Raw genomic sequence first — 27,537 nt, 5'->3', positions numbered from 1 at the left:
TTAAATCAGAATCAAACAGAAAGTGTTCATGTACGTTTTAAAAATGATCAAATGCACATTCCATAAAATTTAGAGAAATATGGGTACGAGTGCTGTTATCAAGTTTGCTTTAAATAAACGTGACTTAATGTGATCTTGCTTAAACCGATTTTGCATTGAACTGGCTACTTGTGCAGTTGATCAAGCACTTTAAATATTTTCTCACTTTATTACTAAACTGACTATATCTCAAACCAAAAAATAGATTAAAAAATCAAATTATTTGCAATCCTTTCCAGCAGGCGGTTAAAAGTCTAAGTATGAAAACACTTTGTTAAAATTAGCTTCCATTTCTGTAGAGTCGGAGCAAAGTGAAATACTTAAGCTGAATTACTTTTTTCAATATGAACGAATTGGAAATTTCTTTTGAAAACTACAGTAGGTAAAAAAAAAAAAAAACACTGCATTTTATGATAAAATTTACATCGAAACATTTGTTTTCATTTTTGGCAATAGATTTGTACCTTCTGAAAAAAAGGGGGGGGGGGCAACGTTCAGTTCGTTTTTCCATGGAGCAAAGTGAAAAATCAACCGTTTTTATCACAAAATATTTTTTATTTGATTATTAAAAAAACTTTGATTAAATGAATGAGTATGTAATGAAATAATGAACGAGTGAATAATGAAACATTAAAGAGATAAATAAATAAAGGAAAATAACTAAATGAGTCATTAAAAGAGTGAATAAATAAGTGAATTCATAAATGAAGGAATGTAAAGAAATTAATAAATGAAGGAATTCAAAGAAATTAATTATTGAATGAATACACAATTGATTTACTAATACAATGCATAAGTGAACAAAATGAATTACTTCATGCCGTCTTTTGCGTGTGCAAGGCAAACTATGTTGAAAATATAAAATCAAAACATGACCAATATAACCTAAATGAGTACTGCACTGGACGCCAGTAGATATCTGTTAATACTGAAAACGTTAGTTACAAAGAATGTATCATTTAATAACAATAAAAATTACGTTTGACAAACCAAAAATCTCACAATATGTGTATCATGTTTTGACTTGTATTATTATATACCTCTATCTTTACCAATAGAACTATTTATTTTTTGACTAGAATCGTGAACTATATGTTTCAAAACATACCTGTAGATAAAATATAGCTAGATCGGTGGTGCTTCAAACTGTCAAAAAGTTTAACCGTTCCACTTTGCCCAACATTCCCCCACTTATTTTGTGAAAACAATCAGTCATCCATGGATACATTTTAAATAAGAAACATTTTCCTCAGAAATCATAATATAATGTCAGTGCAATTACTTTACACAAAAATACTAGTATTTTTGCTTAATTACACTAAATACTAGTCATTGTCATATTTATTGAAACGAAAAGATGATAACTTGTGTCAACTCAATAGTGTAACTTCGTTTTCAAAAGAGGCTTCTGTACCATACATGGAATTAATTTTTTTTTTGTTAAGCATTTAATTTAAGATTAGTGAAATTTAAATAAGTATAGTACCACAAAAAATTTTCATAAATGTTTTTAGTAAATTTTCAGAAGTAATTACATTTTACCACGTGGAACTTAAGTTGTTTTACTAAACAGAAACTCCGCTGTGAGCATGAACCACTTGAAAATATGCTTTTACGTTTTCCGTAAATGAGTTTCTTTTCCTAATATACTATAGTGACAAAGAAGCCAACTTCCAGATTAGGTAAAAAAGGAGGTCTATCCTGATCTCGCTCTATGTTCAAAACAAATCTAAGTTAGTTGCAGTTCAGTATTTAGAGGTTTTCTATTACATATTCATTATTTAGAAACTAAAATATCTACTTTGAGTATTTAATGTAAACTGCCTCGTCAGATGTCTGTTTTAGAATGTTTACCTGGGTCTCTTTTTTTGTAAATGTTTTATTATTAATTTGAAAATAAGATTTATTTATAAATTTTTTTGATCATTTCTTTGCAAGAATTTTAGTGATGAATTAAGACAACACAAGGCGTATAGAGGACATATTAACCCAGAATGAAGGCAAATATGAAAAATACTACATTAAAAGTACAGAAAAAAATTAAGTAATAAATATGATGTAATAAAATATTTTAAACATATAAGCAGATTATTTTCGTACAAATTAATGCTAATAATTTCATTTTTGCGATCCCGATTTTTCCCCCGTGATTGCAAGTTTTCTTGTGATTGCGAACATTGTGGAGAATCTCTTTTGAGCCTCAAAAACGTACCAAAAGAAGCCTCTAATTTAAAATAAAATGCTTACTCTTTACAGAAACATAATATGTTTTTTAAGAATGTTGCAAAGCGCAAGCACGCAGATTGAGTAATATGCATGCATTTCATCATCTTCAAGAATTTCTTTATCAAAGCAAAACTGTGAGCTTCAGATGCGTAATTAATTCTTAATTAGGCCTCTGTATCAGCATTTCTTTCTGCCTGTATACATTTCCAGACTTCTCTATCAGTATTGTTAAAGTAAATAAATCTATACTAATATTACAAAGAGAGGGCGGATTTTTGTGTGTTTATATGTTTGAGGCAAATGCCGGAACCACTGCACTTATTCGAAAAATTCCTTCACTATAAGAAAGGTCCATTCTTATTGAGTGACATAGACTATAAATTATGCACATATGTCTTTATACTATTTTTTAAAACTAATAAGTTCTCTTCGTTACCAGTTTATGTTTCGTACTGTTTTGTTCTTAGATACGTAAAAACGAATCCTGAGTACTCCCCATCCGCGATGACAGAATGGTTGAAGGTTCTCCTTCGAACTAAATGTTGAGGGACGGGCACATGTGAAAGGTAAAAATATCACAATGCCAGCAGAAGAACCGACAAATTTTTTTCATGTGTTTCAGGCTGCAGAAGATAGGGTATGTAGCATTTTCACTCGCCCTATCTTCACACATCCTATGTATGTAGCCCAGGACACTGAAAAACGTATAGAATGACATAATGTGTACACTTCAAAATTTAACTAAATGAAATATATCTGCGATTCGCTTCGTGAAAATTAGTTTTTGAATTCAAGTAGTGTATATAGAGGATAATAATCAGTGTTTCTGAAAGTTGTAATTTTGCATGCATTCAATTAAGTAGTTTTAGTTTAGAAAATTCTTAACTGAAATAGTAATTGCACACAACTGCCGTACTTTCAAAATTAAGAGTTAAAACTACAACGAACAAAAAACAGTGGATAGAAAAAAAATTGACAATTAGGAAAAAACTAGTATGTTGTGGCCATCACGAAACTTTCTTCTATATTTTTTTTCTGATCCCTCCCCATGCTTGATGAGGAAGCAATATTCCCAACAAAAACAAAATTACACATGCAAAAACTTTACGACCATCCCAATGTCTGAATTATTGCAAAAGCAAAGCAAAGAGCGAAAATTGAAAGTTATTTTAAAAGCCTTGCTTGAATTAATTACAAATATTTTATTTGTTAACAAACATAAGATGGCAACAGTTAAAAATTTTAAATCATTGAGATAATATTTCCGATCATTTCCATACAATTAAAATCACGAGAAATACGCAGACGACAATCTATTACGATTTATCTTTCTTATTGTTGCATTAATAAAGCTATTTTTATTCGCAAAAAAAAGAAAAAAAAAGAAAAAAAATCACCACCTCTTGGAGCGATTGGCGTCAAAATTGAACCGAAGCCTGTTTACATATGGATTCACATATATTCCAAATTTCAACCAGAACGTAGCATTACTTCTTGAGATAGGGCACTCACAATGGAAAAAAAGAACGGGTGATTGCGCTACCCCCTTTTTAGCTGTTGACACCAAAATGAAATCAGCTCTTATACCCACTAAGGGCTACTTGCCGATAAATTTTTCTTTCGTTCCGGTCATTATTTCTTGAGATACAGCAGTCACAATTGACGACAAAAAACGTTCTATAGTTCAACCCCCGTTTGAGTTATTGACACCAAAATTGAATCGGCACCTGTTCCTGTTAATGGCAACATATGGACCAAATTTTGTTTGATTCCGCCAGTTACTTCCTGAGGAATAGCAAGCACGCGTAACTCAAAAAACGTCCCATTGCTCCACCCCCTTGGATTAATTCGTGCCAAAAACCAATGAGATGAGCACAAGTTCACATAGCGGCACATATGTGTACCAAATTTCGCTCGATTTCATGCGGTAATTTTTGCTGTAGAGCGGCCACAAAAAATTGGTCACACACAGACGTGACACACACACATACACACACACACATACACACAGACAGACAGACATTTTCCAAACGCATACTGGGATTGAAAAAGACTCACGTCTTAGTAAAAAATACAATATTCAGTCTAATAGCTAATCTAAATTCGGTCAAATAAGAATTCATTTGGAACATTTTCATGGTCCTACATATTTACAAAGTTGATTAACAGTTAAAGATCCTGCCAACCTATCAAGCATTATATAAAGAACTCGGTCTTCTAGACGGCGACATCTTGGAAACTAACCTCAGTTTATACATGTAATTTCAGACTCCGCTCCTAAACTATGATGAACATTTAATGTCAACTTTGAAACCCTATTACCTTATGGCAAGCATTTTAAAAAGGTGTATTTGACGACATATTGCAGTGTTAGCAGAAATACTGTGATGGTCGTTCAATGTCAAGCGATATAACAATTAAGGCAAAATTTGTGAATGAAGCGGGCCCTCAACAGGAGACTTCTATTTGCCACCACCGCAGAGAAACCGCGAAATAATTCTATTAAAACATGATTGGTGATGATATTATATCCCATTCAGTGGAGTACTCATCTCTAACACCCTGTGTTAGTCCGACTGAGGGACTCCTTGGAGTTCACTTCCACTCTGAACTACCGTCTCAAACCAACAAAAACTCTGATGTCCCTGAATATCTACTTCAACTGGCTCTGGAGGTCATAAATAGTATCCCGAGTTACGCTACTCTTATTTATACAGACGGGAGTAAAGACGAGTCAAATCATACTGGGAGTGGTATATATATTGAGAATCCTTCAGTACGTCTCTCTCGACGCAACCCAGACCACTGCTCGGTCTTTAAAAGCGAATTAATAGCTATTAAGGAGGGTTTAAATCAAATTCTCCACTCCACAGACTGTAGTGACATCTGGATTCTTACAGACAGCCGTAGCTCAATTCAACATCTACAGGACTGGAACCAAGTAAATGACCTAGTAAGCATTCAAATCATCAATATGCTTAAAACTATTTCAAAGCGAAGAGACGTCCACCTTCAGTGGATCCCCTCCCACGTCAACATTCCGGGAAATGAAACCGCGGATGCTTTGGCAAAAAGAGGCTGCTCTGAGATGGCCACGACTGATTACGACCTAACCTTTGAAGAAATTTTCTCTGCGGCGAAAAATAGAGACCGGCATGTCTGGCTAGCTCCTCCAGCTCATTCTTGGTACAGTAGACCAAAACCAGGGGTGCATTACGTTTCAAGGCCGACAGACAGGACCAAACGGCCATCTCAAGACTCTTCAGTGGGCACCTGAAATGCATGTCATTTGAATCCGGCCGTAAAGTCTTCCCAACGTGTCCCAAGTGCCATCTGCTGCCGGCCTCCCCGCAACACCTACTGGATTGCTTGGGGCTCACTCTTGAGGATGTCCGCGACAACCCACTCCTGGTGCTCGACTTTGCGAGGGTGCATGGAATTATGGATTTGATCTAGCTGTTGCTAGATCCTGAAGGATTGGACTCAACAACATGATTGGTACATGAAAACCAGGAACGTAAATTAATGTTGATCTGCATACCCGGTGGAACTGGAAAAATTAATAAATTCAACACTATCAAAAATCAATCAACAGGCTTTTGCAATGTTTTTTTTACGGGACTGCAGGGTCTTTACTTAGAATCATAAAAACTGACCATTCCACATTTAAACTACTTTGAATATCTCCTCCAGAAAGCCTCCATTTGTTTAACAAGAAAAACAGGCAATTGGGAGAATTTCTTGAATAAGGGACTCCTCTGGACTTCTCTTCTAAAATTAAAGGCAATATCCCAATAATTTTATTGCGCAAATTTAATTTGTCTAACCTATTCAATGGAGTTCAACCCCAGTGAAATTCACTGTGGAAAAATATGATTCTTGCAGCAACAGCAGCAGATCAGTTGGCTCATAATCTATGCATCCCCATGGTCCCTGTATATTTCCCTTTCCAAAATTTAAATGATTACAGTATCTAATGAAAATTTCTTAAGCCATCACCATCATTAAACGTCAACTACACGATGCGTTGTGCAACGTTATTAAACGGGAAGACTGTAGTGTTCAGTGGGAGTTATATGCTGGTCTCTCTTGGTCTGCAAATGAGGTAAATCAATTTGTTTCAAACCTCACAAAAGCGAAACAAAAAATATTGCTTACTATAAATTTTAAAAGTACGCTTACAGCATTGATTTAAGATAGATCGTTTTTTTTTTCAACCTGAACTAGGTCGGATTGGGCTTCTAGTTAGTTAATAATTGAAAAACACGCGCACGTAAGTCTTAAATTCAAAACAATGAGTCAAAAAGATTAAAAATTACATGAAAATCAAGTTTCAAGGATTTGTTCTCTCACATGGGAAAAGGGAATCACAGGAATAAAATTTGTCCTTTGTGAAAAATAGTTAGAAATGCATACATGTATATTTACAAACATTGTTTTCTCTGTACACTTTTAAGATACAATTATTCTGGTTTTTAAAGTCGCTTTCCAACCAAACGTTTGACAGCGATGTTGTAAATCATAGTTTCACAGTCAAAATTGCATCATTAGCTCAGCGCTAAAGCTAAAGCATCAAAGAAAGAAATTTTGGATGTTCTTACCATTCTCTACAGGAACAATCAGATTATAGTAGAAAATCAAACATGCTTCCAGAAAAAAGCTGATAGAAAGGCATCCCATTCTATTCTCTTACTGCTGCTAATGAAATTTCAGGTGATTTTTTCTAAAAGGAAAAGTAAAATAATTACATGTGCTTAAGCTAAAATAAATAAATGAAAGCACTGAATCTTTAATGTCAAATCAAACGTTTCTCAATCAAAGAGTACTTGTAGAAAAATATTGGAGGTAAATATTATCATTAGGAAATTAGTTTTTTAAGAAACAAAGATTCCCTGAGTTTTTTATTGATTGATTTGAGAATTTGCAAAATTATCTAAGTGGTTCCTGCCAGCAGTAATTCTCAAACGTTTTAATTTTTCCTTTTTCGATCACCGACGTTACTTGTTACGCAAGTATGTTTCCCAATTTTAAAACCATTTTTCCAACGATTATCGGAATCGCATTTACTATTTTTAGTGAAAATAAAAAAATGTATTTCTAAATAAAATACTCTGAAGAACGCGAATGCAAAAATGTTGCTTTAATAGTTTTAAAGAAAATCCTTTAATCAATGTTGGTTAAATTTAAGCTGTTTTTGTAGCATGCATTATAGCTAAATAATTTTTAGCAATTATCTTTTTTTTTTTTTTTTTCAGGACTACAAACATGAAATATGTTTTCAATGATGGTTTTTTTGTGAAATTGTTATTGATTGAGCCAGTTTTTGAATGTAATGCATTGGTTAACAAATGCATTTCAGTTTTGAAAAAAAAAAAAGTTTTTAATGAAGCAAGCAATACGAGTGAGGCAACCAATGTGTTATGTATGTTCACAAGGATTTTTTACTTCTGTCCGCAGCAAGATCTTTCATTTTAAACAAATGTGAAAAGATTGAAATTCTGATTTACACCTTAGACTTCAAATGGTACAAATAACTCAATACGTAAAAGCGTTAAAAATAAGTTAAGAGGAATGAACTTACCGTTTTAATAGAGAACGAATACTAGCTGAATACAATGCAGCATCAGTGTTATCACAAACAACCGAGTGCGGCGCCACTTGATGGAGAGAAAAATGTGCGGTTGCAGTTCAGTTAAATTCAAGAATATTCGACAATGCTCCTTCGATGTGTGCCGTTCACTGCAGTTTATTATTACTTAAATTCTGTTACCTTATTATTGAGATATTATTCAATGCAGAAAAAAAACGCAATTACAATTTTCAGAGCATTTAATTACAATAATCAAAATAGCCCGAGTTTGTTAAAATACACGTCTAGTATTTCAGATTTGCTGACATTAATGAATTTCGATTTCAGAAGAAAAATCATTTAAAAACTTGTACAAAATATTTCCATGGATCAGAAGAACACAAGCATGTGGAAACATATGGTAACCATTAGAAGTTGTTTTTCATGAAAACAGTAGAGAAAGCTAAAAAATTGATTCCAGGTTATGTTCTTTTAACGAGTTTAATGTGATAAAGATCTGAAAAAGAACATGTCGACATTTTTGTCATTACATTTTCTGAAGCCTAAACCAAATGTATCTCTGTATTCATGCATTGTTGTGTTTTGTTTTATTGTCAGCCCAATAAACAGCTTAATTCAAGCCATTATCTCGTCCAAAAGATGAAGAATATGAACAAACGCACAAAAACCTTCAAACTTATAAATTATTGATCAATATGAACAATTGTTTATTCATAAAATGTTAATTAGGAAGATTAGCGCTTAAAAGTAAAAATATTTCACTAAAAATTAAAAGTTATTTTATGCGAAAAAGTTTTCATGTCCTTTCTGCTTAGCTCGGACAACAAAAAGAGAAGTCGATAAGATTCATGCCGTGACTGACGATACTAAGTAGGAAAATTTATTAAAATGTTCAGAAAAAATTAGTCTTTACAGTGCAACTTCATTCATCTTTTTTTTTTATTATCATGTAGTCAAATGCAGCAAAAACGTAAACATCATTTTCAACAATCGAATCAATACAAATGACGCAATATCATAAATGTGTGCAAAATGTGTGAAATAAAAACCAGGCCTTTTTCTACCTAGTTGAACTTTGTGAACTACAAAATTAATGAGAGAACATGTACTTTCTTTGATATAATGGCGGAAAACTAAATTCAACACTAAAATCACAATGTTTCAGAAATAGAATTCCAGCACGTTTGATGCACTTTCGAATCCATTGGGGGACCTGGAATCCCATTTTTTCAAATGTAAACCTTCAAGTGACCACTACCAAAGCACTGGCCACTACTGGTGTGTTTACTTTATATAGCAAATGTTTCCCATTTGTCATAACGAAAACCCAACATTATATTTCTTTCTTAGGTATAGCAAAAGCGAAAAAAGTCAAAACAAATTAATTAATTGATTAAGAAAAACTTGAAACGATATATTTCATCAATTCACGCTCATAGGGAGACTTCTAATTCAACAAATAATACAGTGAATTCGTTTATTATTTTTTATAGCGTATGGTGCACTCCATGAACAATGCGTTGGACCGCAACAGAATTTACACAATGATGCACACTATTTCGGAACACTATCATTACTGTAAATTTGGCGAGTTTTTAATACATATATAAATAAATAGATATTTCTGAACAATTCGTCCACTTTAATGACGTGGGAATGCTAAAAACTTCAATCACAAGAAAAGGGTTCAGTCACAAATTTCAAAAGTTTCGGTGAATTTATATATACTTGTTTTCATTTATGCTTAACATTGATTCACTTATACTATAATGCTTTAAAGAAAAAAAATGTTCTCTACTTTCATTCATATAGCTTATTTTCATTCTTCTATCAATCGTCAATACGTTTATTTCAGCATTTGACGAATGAAAGAAGAATGAAAAATAAACCAAGAGAAAAGTAAACTAAAGGATCTTTACTATTCCTATTCAGAGTCACAACTGACTACAACTGTAGGGGAAACCCGGCTAAAGTGGATACCCTGGGCAAAGCGAATTTTGCCTATAAACCCCAAATAATTAGTTGGCCGGCAGCCGCGTTGTCATAGCCACGGTCGCCTGTTGCCGCTCCATGTGCGGCAAACACGTCGGGACAAGTTCACCTCACGCGACGCCAGTGAGCGAACAAAGTATGTTTTGGAGAAAAAAATATTAATTTACAGATGTTAGTGTTTCATTTATAACTTTAATGCTATTTGTGACATGTTCTTTGTTATGAGTAGGATTTCATGTACGATTATGTAGCTTTCAACTATCCATAGACGACGAGTTTAGATGCTCTGGTTTTATAGTAATTTTTAGTAACCTCAAAAATGTACCTGAAGGGCAAAGCGGATTGGGCAAAGTGAATACCATATTCACTTTGCCTGGTCATGACACGTCACTTCATCCGAACCTGGAAGTCCTTCAATATTCAGATCTCAAGACAATACTACCATTGAAGATCGTCCTTATACTCCCATGGGATCTGAAACAACAGAATAGGTCCAAGATAATGATGTTCCCGCCGCTTTACCCAAACCTGAAAGTTCTACGAAGTACTACAGTCCTTCCGTTTTACTACCTATTCCTCAGCCTGTAAAACCAATAACAACACGTAAATAAAAACTACAGATATCTATACTCCTGATAAGTACTCCAGTAAAGGACAATCAGACAAAAATTTGAAAAATCAAAAAAGACTGTCATGAAGTAATTAGATGATGTTTCGACTAAAGCTTCTCAGAAGACTATTAAAAAGACCACGTACCAAAAAGATTAATCAAAAATCTCTACGAGAAAACATAGGACTGCATAAGAGTATGATAAGAAGAAGGAAGTAAAGAAATTTGATGATGTAAGGTGCATTTTCTGCGATGAAATGTTCATTGGAGAAGCTGATCAGCCAATGGAAAACAGGATACAGCGTCATATTTGTACTGAGTGGTGTCATAAAGAGCGTTCAGCATTCGAAAATAGTAATGATTTTGTTTGTGATAACTTCAATGATTAGTATTGTAGCAGATTTTTTTTTTATATATATATATATATATGCTCCTAAATTTTGGATGTTGACTTTTAAAAAATTTCTTTGCTTGTTACAATAATTACTGCAATAATTAGTATTGTAGAAAAATGCTTTTTAATATGAGCCTTTAATTTTCGATGCTTATTTTATTCTTAAGTTCAGTTTCTTTGTTTGTAATAAGAATAATAATTAGCACTGCAACAAAAAAATGTTTTTAAAAATGTTCCTTTTATTTTCTAAGTTTATTTTATTTTTAAGTTTATTTTCTATGTTTGCAATAACTACAATAATTAGCATTGTAGCAAAAAAATGTTTTTTGGATATGTTCCTTTAATTTTCGATGGATATTTTATTTTTAATGTTTAGTTTCAAGACAAATAATATTGCTGTTCGCTTTGCCCTAGTAACGAATCCACTTTACCCGGGGTGTTGGGCAAAGTGGATATTCATGCCATTGTTGAAAACTGGCCTTATATCTAATAGTGTAATTAATATTAAGGACGACTGTTATTGCATTACGCAAGTGCATTAAATGAAGACTGATTATCAACATTTGTTTCAATTTCTTAAGTTATAACTAAACGACAATAATCAAGAAAAGCTTAAGGTATTCGCGTTACCCGGGTTTCCCCTATTTATGTCGAGGACAGCATACTAAGTGCCTTGCCTCCATTATTTTATATACCGATAGATGGCAGCACCATCACCGGATCGAACAGTTAATGAGAATTTGGAACTAGCCCAGGAGCTAATAGCTACCTAGTACTAGCACCCCCAGAGGTATCGTTTCACTTGGAGGACATTGAGACCACGAGCATATTTAACGTCGCCCAGTCCCCTTTAATGACGACGGTGGGTCTTCGACCATCGAGGTTTGAACCCAGGACCCTCCGGCCCCGAATCCGACACTCGGGCTACCACGGCCCAAAAGGATCTTTACAAAGTATTTCTCAAGTACAGCGTGGAATAATCCAGCGGTTTGAAATGTTACCTTCTACGTGCAAGGTAGCACTGACTCTGTCCACCCCGTCCGTGTTAGAAGCGGTGCACGTGTAATTTCCTACGTCATCAGCAGTAAGGCTTTCAATGACATAAATGGAACGCTTCGGGGTTGGACTGGCTGATGTGCGCGGGGGTGGACGTCCGTTCAACGTCCATTCGAAATGGACGGGAGGGCGACCTCGCTTCAGAATGCACATGAATTCCAGGTTGTCACCTAGGCCCAGGTCACTAGGGATGAAAATTGGATGTAAGATGGGCGCTTCCACCTGACCTACAAAATAGAAATCGGAAGAAAATGACTAAAGCATGATAGCACTTGACACTTCGACTGTAAATTAAGAACGACATTTTAATAAAATTTCAAGTTCAAACTTTCATTTTATTTGAAAATGCTGGCACAATTTTCGATTAAAACAGCGAGCTCCTGTAGCGACTTGTATGTACGTGAACTTTTATTGGATATTTTTTGCATTACTTTTGAAGTTATAGTGATTAACAAGAAAATCTTTTGATTGTTCAGCTCCTTTTCAATGACTGGAGCAACTATTTCAACATCAACAGATTTTATTGGAACCAAACTGCATACCAACATTCATCCAAAAACTCGCACTTCATTGCATTGAAAAACGGGTGCCTTATAACCTCGAAACACGTGTCTGAAGTAATTTGTAATTTTTGTGAATTAAAACGTTGGTAATTCACTCCTGCTTCATTCTTTGTATTATTTCCTCATATACAGAGTGAGTCCAAACTCTTGGGCAAAACTTTAAGGGGATTAGATATGACAGATAAAAAGCAAAAATCATCTTGTAACATATGGCCACAAATTTATTACACAAAGATGATTTCGTTCAACTTTTTAGTTTTTAAGAAAGGTTTAGAGCGGAGTTGTGGCCTGTAGTCAATCTAATACACGCCTCGCAATAAAAGCAACACAGCGACAAAAGAAAGTTAGTCAAAATGACTAGCTAATTACGACAGTGAGTGCTTTGCCATTGCGACGCATGTATTACAGTTGCAACTCCTCCAAACACTTCTTAAAAACTAAAATGTCGTATAAATTCGTCTGTGTTTGAGAAATTTGTGACCTATTTTGCATCCATCAGCTTCTGACTTTGTGGGCATGTAGAACGTCAACATTGTGTTTGCGCCTATATGTTCCATGATGATTCTTTCTTCTTTATCCACCCTTTAACACGCCTTAAAGTTTTTCCCTAGAGTTTAGACTCACCCTGTATAGCAATCACACATGGTGTTGTGACATTCGATTACTGCTCCCATTTTATCTACTGCCTGCGAAAAAAAACTAACAATTCCAGAATTTTTTGAATTCCTATATTTTTTGAGACGCAACAGTCACGTTAAACGCGAAAACGTTCGACTGCACCAGTCCCTTCATGAAAAAGTCACCAAAAAATAAGCACTAGCATTTCTTATCGCAAATATTTGTGCACCGAAATATTTTCGATTTCTTGCATTACATTTTTAGAAAGAGTTGTGCAAAAAAAAAAAAAAATGTTCACCTGCGCGTTCACACACATACACACACGGAGGTAGTTTTAAAAACAGTCAAATGTAATTAGTACCCTTAAAACAACATAAGTTCATCTAAAGTCAAGACCGGATTTTTTTTACGAATCAAGCACTTTCTTTCATATTTCTTGAACATTTCCGAGTTTCAGGGTTTTAACCTTGAAAATCAGAAATGTTTGCAGCCGCAACTAAAATTTCACATAATCATTCCCCATGCGCCATTTGGTATCGCATGAGTAGAAAGGGATACGAGGAATCTAACATAATATTAGGAAAATATTCATAAGATTTTTACGTAACTTTAAAAAAAAATCTAACACGTTTAATAATTGGTATCCAACCAACTACTAAAGCGTTTAATTGTGACACTACAACATACCGTCTCACGTTTAAAATCTTTTATACTAAAGAAAGACTTTAAGCATTCTTACCATTTTCTACAGTGAAAATCAGAGTAAAGTAGAAAACCAAACATATTTCCAACAAATATTTGATGAAAGGACATCGCATTATTCTTCTTTTACTGCCCTTTCAGTCGTTTCAGGCAATATTTTCTAGAAAAAAAATAAATGAAATATTTGCATTCCTCACAACTGTAAAATATAATTTTAACACTATATTTTTTTCTGAGACAGATTAAACGTTTTTTAGTCAAAGACAACTTTCTATGAAGAACAGGAGGTAAAAAATTTCGCAATAAATTAATTGTTAAGCATTTTTTAAAGTATAATCTCCAGGAAAAACATTTGATTCGAACATTTTTCTGATTACTCAATATAAATATTTTTATAAATTTCGATTTTTTTTTCAATTGTCTACGTTTTGTCTCTTCACTAATGGTATTTTTCTGTCAATCATCAAAAATGTGTGTAGGGTGAAACAACAAAAATATATCTTTTAATAAAATGCATTGAAATTTTCCTGTGACTTGATTTGAATTTTTATGAAGCTATCATAGCAGCTGCAGATAATCAAAGGATGTCTTGTGACAAATCATATCTAAAACGTTTAGTTCGCAAAACAACTTAAGCTTTGATGACTAAATCAAACTGTTACATGCTCTTATTTTCTCTTCTAAAGCTTGCTTGTAGCGTTTCAAATGAAAGATATTTAATTTAAAATTTTCAAAATTTGACACTAAAACACTTGTTAGGCTATTTTTTGAAAGTTATAAATAAATCGTGGAAAAAATTTTCTTAAACCACGTGTTAGTTGTAATTTTCTTCAATGAAGTTAGGGTAAATTAGGCCACCTTACGGCTCATGGTATAGTAATTCGTTTATTTAATAATCAATCGGTTCTAAAACTTGTACGATCCTCACATCTCTCACAAAAAGACGAAAGAAATATTCATGTGATACCTTAAGTTTTAATTACGTTCTTCAGCAGTTTAGACAAAGAAGGGCGATTTGACTTTATCAAAAACACGGGTTTAAAATAAGGCCATCTCTGAAAAACGGCCAAAAGTATTTTCGAACTAAAAAGAATTGAAAAATTCTTTATTGTCAATATCAATGTACATTAAATCACATCTGATAAATTCATAAACGTTATCCAAATTTTTTTAATTTACTGCGTACAGTTCATGCACATATGTGTAACACATGCCAGCACAGGATCATATCCTCCACCATATCGTTTGGTGTGTTAATAAAGAAACTGGAGTCTTAGAAGAAGTTTGCTATCGTTTTGAGTCACTTAAACCATACAATCTTGAAAAACGCCGAATTTGACGATATAACCCCTTTGTTTATATCATGTTAGCGTGAATATTGCATTTCCTACTTTACGTAAATTCTAGTAACATCTTCGCATTGTTTATAAACTCTTTAACAAATTGAAAAAGAAATAGCAAGTTTCCTAACACAATGCATTAGTAAAAACGCACTCGCATATTCGAAGTTTGAAAGAAATATATTTTACGGTAATCTCACCCATACCATGTTATATGAATGAAGTTACAAATAATGGGATATGTAATACAAGTCGTGTGAACTTTTTTTGTGTTCCTTGAAACAATATCTTTTTTATTTAACTCAATATGACAAAAAGATTGAATTCCAGTCTAAATCCTTGAATTTAAAATAAAAGAATAATATAATAAGTAAAAATATGAATAAATTGTTAATCGTGATGTACTTACCTTTTCAACAGAAATCTAACACAACCGACTCCAGAGCAACATCGGTGCTATCCGAAGCAGCCGAGCGCGGCGCCACTTGATGGAGGGTAGAATATACGGTTGCAGTTAGAATCAAGTGTCTTCGATGATGTTACTCTGATATGTGCCGTTCACTGCAATCCACTGTTGCTTAAATACTGTTACAGTTTATTTAACCATCATTTGGTTTTAAAAAAAAGTAAAATTAGTCATTAATTTTGGAAGCATTTATTGCACAAATTTTACACCACTCCATTATATACTCCGAAAAATTACGTCGAAATACACTCTTAAAAATCGAAGCTTTTCCAGCGGTTAAAATTTTTATTTTTATGGTTGAACAAATTCTAAATTTGCAAATATTTCAACGGTAGATCAAGTGTTTGCAAAAGAACACTTTCCTCATCGAAAAAATGTTCCAAGGACGATGGAACCCTTAAACTCTTCTGTTACAGTATACGTTGTAGAGTAAATAGTTTCTGAACCTGGTAGTCTCAAACAAATGGTTTCCTATCTGTTCCCTGCTACCAGCCACTGGTTATTTATTATATGAAGAGTATTAAGTGAAAACTTGAGAAAGTCGAAAGATCTGACCCCAATTACATTTAAAGGCATTTCTCTACCAGTGATACCTTTTTTAAAAGTGTCTTTACAAGGTTAAAACACGCCTTTCAAACATTAAGTACTTTGCGAATCGCTGATCTGGAAACTTCTTTTGCAGAAAACAAGCCGGGGGACTTGTTAAGCATTTCTTTGACTTCGGTGCAACCTTAAAACACTGCAACGCATTAGACCTACAACAAAATTCAGAACTGGTGAACGTGTTCAATGATACAGTATCATTAGTATCGTTGTTGTTAATGTATCAGTTTCTTTTAAAACACATGCATAAACAAATACACATTTCTGAACAATGCGAGAGTTTTTAACTATAACAATATTTAAAACCTTTTCGTTTCCACTGCTACGAACGACTGAGAACCCCACAGAAAATCCTTTAAGACTGAAAATATATCCATATATTTACTCTCACGATTTAAGGGGAAAAGAAAACAACACAAGGAACTTTAGAACGTAGCTAATTTCCATACTTTATTTCCTTCCTCGATGCATTGGTTCGGAAAAAAAATATATTAAAGGATCTTTAAATATTTTTCAAATGCCAAGTGAAAAGCTTCAGCTATTAAAAGAGTTACCTTCTACGTGCAATGTAGCACTGACTCTGTCTACCCCGTCTGCGTTGGAAACAGTGCACGTGTAATTGCCCACGTCGTCTGCAGAAAGACTGTCGATGACGTAAATGGAACGTTTCGGAGATGGACTAGCTGAAGAGCGTGGGGGCGGACGTCCATTCAACGTCCATTCAAAATGAACTGGGGGACGACCCCGCTTCAGAATGCACACGATATCTAGGTTGTCACCCAGACCTAAGTCATTCGGGATGAGGATTGGATGTAAGATGGGAGGTTCCACCTGACCTACAAAAAGAAAAAAGAAAGAGAGAGAGAGAGAGAAATTGATGAAGCATGATTGTTTAATTAAATAAAAACAACGAAGTTTCCGACAAAATTTCAATTATAAGTTGAATGCTATTCAAATTTTCGATTCAGAAACATATAAAACATAGAATTCTTACATATGGTTAAATAGTACTCGGAAAATTTTACAGTAACTGAAGATTCAAATGCTTCACAAAACATCCCACAACTATTTTCCTTCGATAAAATTCGTTTATGAAAATATAATTGAAAAAAAAAAAAGATCAGCAAGTAAAAATAAAAGAAATAAGCACGAGAATAAATGAAAACTTTAAAATTTATAGGAGGAATTGAGGATTAAATTTCGCATAAAATTGCGTTTTTAGGATGTCAACTTCGGAGAAAGTCTAGGGCAGTCTGTGAACACATCTCTTCTCTAAACATCATGGAGAATCGGCTACAGCTGTCTTTCTACGATTTCAACATCTAAGGATTTCCGGGAGAGAGTTCTGAAACACATTAATTTTTCCAACTTTATCAAAAATATCCTGCTGATGCACTTTTCAGTTTCTGAAAAATTCTTTGGGATGATAGTAAGTGAACCCCACCACTTACTTTAACGTCATCAAAGACGACTTACAATTTCGTATTTAGGATATCACTTTCAAAAAAAATTCCGTGACCCACTTCCCTTTCCTTAATGTCCGGAAAAATATCCTAGAATCGCGTTTTAGAACTTCAAAGCCGAAAACTTTTCCGAGGAGAGTCCTGAATTGCATCATTTTCCTGATTGTTCTCAAAGATGGCGCTTATCGTTGTATTTTTAGAGCTCAAACTTTCAAAAGTTCTGGGGAAGGATCTGCAAACTCCATCCTTTCCCTTAACGTCATCATACATGGTTTACAATTGCCTTTTCTAGGCTTTTAATTTCGAAAATTTAAAGAATTTTCCCCTTAAAACTGACTTAATCCACATTTTCGATGACGTTAGAAAAAGGGGGGAAAGGGGAGGCCTTTCTCTAATGTCATAAAAAATGGCTTCAACTATAATTTTGAAAATTGTTTTCATATCCCCGGTTAGAGTCTCGAACGACCAAGAACGCCCAATCAAGTTGTCAACTTGGTCGCCGGGCATCCCCCTTTAAAACACAAAACTCATACCACTTCAAGCCGGGTTCTTTTCAAACTAAACTGATGTGGCATCACGTCGGTAATGCGAACCACATCCCTTTCCCTTATGTCATCATCGTCAGTAAGTCATCTTTCCCTTACGTCAAAGATGACTTGGATTTGCCTTTTGTTGGACTTCAATTCTGAAATGTTCCTCGGAGAGAATCTCGAATCGCATTTTCTCTTCTAAATGTAATGTTAACAAAGATGGATCACTATTACGTCTTTACGATTTCTTTCAAAAAAATTCACGGAGAGAGTCCCGACCTCCAATTTAACGTCATCCAACAGAGATGACCAATAATTTTGTTATAGCACTTTTTTTTTTGGAAAAATTCCGAGTCCGGAAATCGCGTCCCTCATCTTGACTGGATGGCTTAGGGTAGACCGGGGCACATTTACGACTATTTGTTTTCAATGAATTTTCTAAATTTTATGTTCTAACTTAGGAAATTTTAGACATTGCGGTTTTATGAAGCAGTTAATGGAGTCAAAATTGGTATATTTGGTTGTTGTCTAACCATCGTTAAAATAAAGCAAATTTATTACAGACTGAATACTTTATAAAGTAAAAGCTGAACGGGCATGAAGACTGCACTACATGATTGTAACCTATAAGATACGAGTTTGTAACTCAATTAGAAATTAAACAGTGATTTTCAAAACTAAATAGCCTGAAAATACTAAAACGTTTTGAGAATGTTCGGAGCAAAAAAGCGTCAGGGCACGTTTAGAAGTAAGATAAAGTAAGAACGTGAGTAAAGGTGTTCAGCAGTGTTGGGCATTAATCAACTAAATCCTCAATCGACTAAAGTAATCCGACTCCCATTTAGTTCAGACTAATATTTTAAAAATTTAATTCAATTGCAGACGAAGATTAACGTTAGTTTAAACTAACTCGTTAGTTGATTAAAAAAAACTAATTTAGTTCAGATTGATTTAGTTCAGATTAAATTAATCAAATTGAATTTAGTCAGATTAAAAGTAATCAGATTAAAAGTAATCAAATTGATTTGATTAAATTTTTAATTCAGATTAAATTCGTAAAATATAAATGTCACATGAACAGAGGCACATTTGTATTTCTATTCGTGTATGTACATATTTATGCAAGCATAGACGAGAAAGTACGTGTATATACAAGTATGTTCGTGTACACACGATAATATGCGTATAGATATTTGTTACCCCGAGTATACTCGTGTAAAGAGGTACATTTGTATTTGTACGTGTATATACATATTTGTGCGTGCATATAGGAGAAGGTACGTGTATATACAAGTACGTTCATGTACACACGAGAATATATGTAAACATACGTGTTACCCCGAGTATACTCGTGTACAGAGGAAAATTTCTATTTAAATGTGTATAAATATATAGATGCATGCATATAAGAGAAAATACGTGTATATACGAGTAAGTACATGCACACATGACAAATAAGTGTTTAACCCGAGTATACTCGTGTACGAAGGCACATTTGTATTTCCACGTGTGTAAGCATATTTATGAGTTTATAAACGAGTAAATACATATATACGATTATGTACGAGTACACACGATAGTATGCGTATAGATACGTGTTACACCGAGTATATTCGTGTACAGAGGTAAATTTGCTTTTAATTGTGAAAACACATACTTATGCGTGCACGCAAGCGAAAATACGTGTATGTACGTGTACACATGAGAATATGCGCATTGATACGTTTTACCCCTAATATACTCGTGTAAAGAGGTACATTTGAATTTCTACGTGTTCATGCATATTTAAGCGTGCATATACGAGAAAGTACGTGTACATACAAGTATGTTCGTGTACACACTAGAATATGCGTATAGATATTTGCTACCCCGAATATACTCGTGTAAAGAGGTACATTTGTATTTGTACGTGAATATACATATTTAAGCGTGCATATAGGAGAAGGTACGTGTATATACAAGTACGTTCATGTACACACGAGAATATATGTAATCATACGTGTTACCCCGAGTATACTCGTGTACAGAGGTAAATTTCTATTTAAACGTGTATATACATATAGATGCACGCATATAAGAGAAAATAAGTGTATATACGAGTAAGTACGTGTACACACGACAAATAAATGTTTAACCCGAGTATACTCGTGTACGAAGGCACATTTGTATTTCTACGTGTGTATGCATATCTATGCGTTTATAAACGAGTAAATACATATATATATATATATATATATATATATATATATATACGATTATGTACGAGTACATACGATAGTATGCGTATAGATACGCGTTACCCCGAGTATACTCGTGTAAAGAGGTACATTTGTATTTCGACGTGTATGTACATAACATATTCAAGAATGTATATACGAGAAAGTATGTGTACATGCAAGTATGTTCGTGTACACACTAGAATATGCGTAAAGCTATGTATTACCCCGAGTATACTCGTGTAAAGAGCTACATTTGTATTTGTATGTGTATATAGATATTTATGCGTGCATAAAAGAGAAGATACGTATTTATACAAGTATGTTCATGAACACGCGAGAATATATGTAAACATACGTGTTATCCCGAGTATACTCGTGTAAAGAGCTACATTTGTATTTCTACGTGTATATACGTATTTAAGCGTGCATATACGAGAAAGTACGTGTATATACAAGTATGTTCGTGTACACATGAGAATATGCGTATAGATGCGTGTTAACCCGAGTATACTCGTGCACAGAGGAAAATTTGTATTTATGATTGTACATACACTTTTATGCGTGCATGTAAGAGAAAAGACAAGTATATACGAGTATGTACGTGTACGCACGAGAATATGCGTTTTAAACCAGTGTTGTGCATTAATCAACTAAATCCTCAAACGACTAAAGTAATCTGACTCACATTTAGTTCAGATTATATTTAATCTGATTTTTTCAATTGCAGACGACGATTAACGTTAGTTTAAACTAACTTGGTTAGTTGTAGGAAAAAAATACTAATTTAGTTCACATTGATTTAGTTCAGACTAATTTAATCAGATTGATTTAGTCAAACTAATTTAATCAGATTGATTTAGTCAAACTAATTTAATCAGATTGATTTAGTCAACTAAAGTAAGCAGATTAAACTTCGTCAGATTAAACTTTCTACTAAATCTAGAGAGATTGAAATAAATCTACACCGTATGTACTTGTATTTTCTCATGTATGCACGCATAAAAATGTATGTACAATCTTAAATACAAATGTACCTCTACACACGAGTATACTCGGTGTAACATTTATCTACACGCATATTCTCGTGTGAACACGTACATACTCGTATTCTCTTATATGCACACATAAATATGTATATACACATTTAAAAGGAAATTTCTCTGTGCACAAGTATACTCGGCGTAGCAAGTATCTATACGCATATTCTCTCGTGTGTTCACATATATAATCGTATATGCATGCATTTACCTATGTATAAGCGCATAAATATGCATATACACATAGAAATTCAAATGTACCATTGTACATGAGTATACTCGGGCTAAAAAGGAATATATACGTCTATTCTCGTGTGTACACGAACTTACTCGAATATACACGTATTTTTTCGTATATGCATGCATATATATATATATATATATATATATATATATATATATATATATATATATATATATATATATATATATATATATATATATATATATATACACACACACACGTTTAAATACAAATTTACCTCTGTGCATGAGTATACTCGGATTAACACGTATCCATACGCATATTTTTTGTGTACACGTACATTCCCGTGTAATCCCGTATTTACTCGTGCATGCACAAATAAATTTGTACATACATTTAGAAATTACACATACCTCCGTCCACGAATATACTCGGGATAACAGGTAGAAATGCAAAAAAAAAAAAAAAAATGGGTTTACACTTATCTACTCGTATATACACGTATTTACTAGTGTTTACACGTACTTATAGGTATATACACGTAGAAATACAAAATTTCCAGTAAACACGAATATCGGGGTTAACACGTATATATACGGATATGCACAAAACTACTCGTTTATACATGTTTTTACTCGTATATACGAGTAAAAACATGTATAAACGAGTGTATGCGAGCATAAATATGTATTTTAACGTATTAAAGTACAAATACAAATGTACCTCTGTACACGAGTATACTGGGTTACACGTATCTATTCGCATATTCTCTTGTGTACACGAACATACTCGTACATACTTGTCTTTTCTCGTATATGCTCGCATAAAAGTGTATGTACAATCTTAAATACAAATTCTCCTCTCTGCACGAGTATACTCGGGGTAACACGTATCTATACGCATATTATCGTGTGTACACGTACATACTCGTATATACACGTATTTACTCGTTTATAAACGCATAAATATGCATATACACTAAGAAATACAAATGTTCCATCGTACACGAGTATACTCGGGCTAAACAAGTATCTATATACCTGTTGTCGTGTGTACACGTACTTACTCGTATATACACGTATTTTCTCGTATATGCATGCATCAGTATGTACATACACGTTTAAAAAGAAATTTACCTCTGCGCACGAGTATACTCGTGGTAACACGTATGTTTACATATATTCTCGTGTGTACAGGAACATACTTGTATATGCACGTACCTTCTCGTTTATGCACGCATAAATATCGATATACACGTAAAAATACAAATGTAGTTTTTTATACGAGTATACTCGGGGTAACACATATCTATACGCATATTCTCGTGTGTACACGAACATACTTGTATGTACACGTACTTTCTCGTATATGCATGCTTGAATATGTATATACACGTCGAAATAGAAATGTACCTCTTTACACGAGTATACTCGGGGTAACACGTATCTATACGCATATTCTCATGTGTACACGTACATACTCGTATATACACGTATTTACTCGTTTATAAACGCATAAATATGCATATACACGTATAAATACAAATGTGCCATCGTACACGAGTATACTCGGGTTAAACAAGTATCTATATACCTATTGTCGTTTGTACACGTACTTACTCGTATATACACGTATTTTCTCGTATATGCATGCATCAGTATGTACATACACGTTTAAATAGACATTTACCTCTGCGCACGAGTATACTCGTGGTAACACGTATGTTTACATATATTCTCGTGTGTACATGAACATACTTGTATGTACACGTACCTTCTCGTTTATGCACGCATAAATATCTATATACACGTACAAATACAAATGTAGCTTTTTATACGAGTATACTCGGGGTAACACATATCTATACGCATATTCTCGTGTGTACACGAACATACTTGTATGTACACGTACTTTCTCGTATATGCATGCTTGAATATGTATATACACGTCGAAATAGAAATGTACCTCTTTACACGAGTATACTCGGGGTAACACGTATCTATACGCATATTCTCATGTGTACACGTACATACTCGTATATACACGTATTTACTCGTTTATAAACGCATAAATATGCATATACACGTAGAAATACAAATGTGCCATCGTACACGAGTATACTCGGGTTAAACAAGTATCTATATACCTATTGTCGTTTGTACACGTACTTACTCGTATATACACGTATTTTCTCGTATATGCATGCATCAGTATGTACATACACGTTTAAATAGAAATTTACCTCTGCGCACGAGTATACTCGGGGTAACACGTATGTTTACATATATTCTCGTGTGTACATGAACATACTTGTATATACACGTACCTTCTCGTTTATGCACGCATAAATATCTATATACACGTACAAATACAAATGTAGCTTTTTATACGAGTATACTCGGGTAACACATATCTATACGCATATTCTCGTGTGTACACGAACAAACTTGTATGTACACGTACTTTCTCGTATATGCATGCTTGAATATGTATATACACGTCGAAATAGAAATGTACCTCTTTACACGAGTATACTCGGGGTAACACGTATCTATACGCATATTCTCATGTGTACACGTACATACTCGTATATACACGTATTTACTCGTTTATGAACGCATAAATATGCATATACACGTAGAAATACAAATGTGCCATCGTACACGAGTATACTCGGGTTAAACAAGTATCTATATACCTATTGTCGTGTGTACACGTACTTACTCGTATATACACGTATTTTCTCGTATATGCATGCATCAATGTGTATATACACGTTTAAATAGAAATTTACCTCTGTGCACGAGTATACTCGGGGTAACACGTATGTTTACATATATTCTCGTGTGTACATGAACATACTTTTATATACACGTACCTTCTCGTTTATGCACGCATACATATCTATATACACGTACAAATACAAATGTAGCTTTTTTACACGAGTATACTCGGGATAACACATATCTATACGCATATTCTCGTGTGTACACGAACATACTTGTATGTATACGTACTTTCTCGTATATGCATGTTAGAATATGTACATACACGTCGAAATACAAATGTACCTCTTTACACGAGTATACTCGGGGTAACACGTATCCATATGCATATTCTCTTGTATACACCTACATACTCGTATATACACGTATTTACTCGTATATGCACACATAAATATGTATATTCACTTAAAAATTCATATATACCTCCGTACACGAACATACGCGGGATAACACGTTTATATACGTATTGTCACGCACATAGTCGTATATACACGTATTAACTCGTGTATGCTTACATAAATATGTACATACACGTAGAAATACAAATGTGCCTCTGTTCATGTGACATTTATATGTTACGAATTTAATCTGAATTAAAAATTTAATCAAATCAATTTGATTACTTTTAATCTGATTACTTTTAATCTGACTAAATTCAATTTGATTAATTTAATCTGAACTAAATCAATCTGAACTAAATTAGTTTTTTTAATCAACTAACGAGTTAGTTTAAACTAACGTTAATCTTCGTCTGCAATTGAATTAAATTTTTAAAATATTAGTCTGAACTAAATGGGAGTCAGATTACTTTAGTCAACTAATCAATCAATTACAAATTTAGTTGATTTTTTTAGTTGATGCCCAACACTGGTGTTCAGACGTCAACGCGTTAACCTGCCCCGTCTCGAAGTTTGGATGTTATTTTAACGTGCAAATATATTTAATAACATTTCAGTTCATACAAATACAATTCTCAAAAAAGGATAAAATTCTGCAAATTTTTATATAATTTTTCTTTTTTAACAAAGTATTATTTATTCACGATAAGCTTCAAAACGTTCAACTCAAAATTTACTCGACTTGGTTGAAAACAGATTATTCTTTCTGTATTCTAGACCGAAGTTTGACTGATTCTCAAAAACTTGTGAGGATATTTGCTAGGGAGCAGCATCAATCTGGTATGACTGTTGGCTGTCCAGTTAGAATTCGTTTTGAAAAAAGGGCACTGCGTTAACGTGCCCCGGTCTACGCTACTTTTTTTTTCACAGGACTTCAATTTCGATAAGCGGGAAAGCCCAGAAAACTATTTCTTTCTCTAACATCATCAAAAAGAGGGTTAAATTGTATTTTGGAACCTCAATGTCAAAAGAAGACACAAAATCCAGGGTAGGGACAAGTTCTCACGTCAGCCCAGTGGACGACATTATTTCTCTTAAGTCTTCCAAGATGGTCAATATTTGCGTTTTCAGGACTTGAGTTTCGAAAAATGTCCTGCGGAGAGTCCTGAACCACATTCCTTATTCTAATCTCATCAAAAAAAATTAGCTTACAGTTGCCTTTTTAGGACTTCAGTTCTAAAATTTCCTAATGGAGGGCCGAACCCTACCCTTTTCTTTAGCGACATCACCTACATCATTTACTTTCAGATCTTCTTTGTGGAAGTTCTTCCGTGGATGCGACTGTGAGTTCCAACTACCGACTGTCTAAAATTTCGTTTTTAGAACTTCTCAATTTAAAAAAAAAAAAAAAAAAATCGGGAGAACTACTGATCTCCTTTTCATTTAATGTCCTCGAAGATCACTTTAAATCGCGTTTTCAACGATTCCGATCCGAAAAATTTCCAGTGTAGAGTTCATGAACTTCATTCCATCTTCTAACGGTACCCAAGACGGACTACATCGTGTTTTTAAGATTTTGATTCCTACAAGGTTTCGAAATAGAATTCCCCCCCCCCCCCACCCACACACACACTTAGAAAATTTCCGAACTGATGTCTAAAAACATGAAATATTTTATTCAGAATACGTAGTGTTTAATTTATTTCGAAGGGGAAAGGGGCGGCTCCTCTCTTCCATTAAATAAGTCCTTGAACTAAGTTCGCCATTTATATTTCGGGGGGGGGGGAGGGGCGGTCAAAGAGTGTATATTCAATGCAAATTGTACCGATAAACTACCAAAGTCATCCCCATATATATATAAAAAGTTTTATTTCCAAAAGCCAGGGGTGCAATTTATCCCTTTTGACTCCCCTGAAAATGGGTTCGCCTTCGCTTAGTTTACAGGGTTGGTAGTTTTGTTCGTTACAGATATGCGCTTTTGCCTCTTATTTTTAGACGCAGTTTTGTACATATGACAATTTGTTTACGGAAATATTTTTCAAATCTAAGCTATATTTGATGAATTCTCTCACTATAAAAATTAAATAATCGATCATTTACAACATAATTTTGAGCTTACTATTTTGCTTCTGTATTTCCTGACGAAATGAAAACATTTTATTTTCTCTTTTTGTTGCCTTTTATTTTCAACTTGGAGAAAATTAATAATTAAATTAATAAGGCAATATAGTGACATTATAAAACTCGTGCATTAATATCCCATTTCTATTTTCCTTTTTCTCCTGCTAGATTTATTCAGATGGAATCGTCTTATCTTGGCAGATTGCCCAATTCCATACATTTCGTGGTCCAGACTGTACGTTTATTACTGAGTCACCAAAATATTATGTTAATGCTTCTGGAAACCTTCAAAATGTAGTTGTATTTTCCAGAAGTAGAGTCTATACTCTTCATAAAGTTCATACAATAAAAGGAATCCAACATTTTTGGACTCTTTGTAAGGTGTCTAATGCAAGAAATGATAAATCTATTTAAACTGAATTGCCCAATCGTATGCTATTACATTTAGGAAAATAAGGAATTATGAGCTGTTAATAGAGTCTACTTGAAGTAAAGGCTGGCGTAAACTGATTTCTCTTTTAACTAGCTAATAAGGCCGTTTAATCGAGAATGAACAACATTTGTCCTGTTAATTACTGTGGAGAATGCCGTAATTCAAAACCGCAATTGATTTTTTTAACTATTTGTGATGAGGAAGCA

At 33.8% G+C, this 27,537-nt stretch overlaps 1 protein-coding gene across 1 annotated transcript in view; it reads right to left on the bottom strand.

The window, feature by feature from the left end:
* LOC129216704 (cell adhesion molecule Dscam2-like) overlaps positions 1-27,537 on the bottom strand; it is a 183,522-nt gene that overhangs the window by 104,885 nt on the left and 51,100 nt on the right. The window lies entirely within an intron of this gene.

Source organism: Uloborus diversus, chromosome 2 (genome assembly GCF_026930045.1).
Source record: "Uloborus diversus isolate 005 chromosome 2, Udiv.v.3.1, whole genome shotgun sequence".
NCBI lineage: Eukaryota > Metazoa > Arthropoda > Arachnida > Araneae > Uloboridae > Uloborus > Uloborus diversus.
This window is presented reverse-complemented; position numbering and strand designations above follow the sequence as displayed.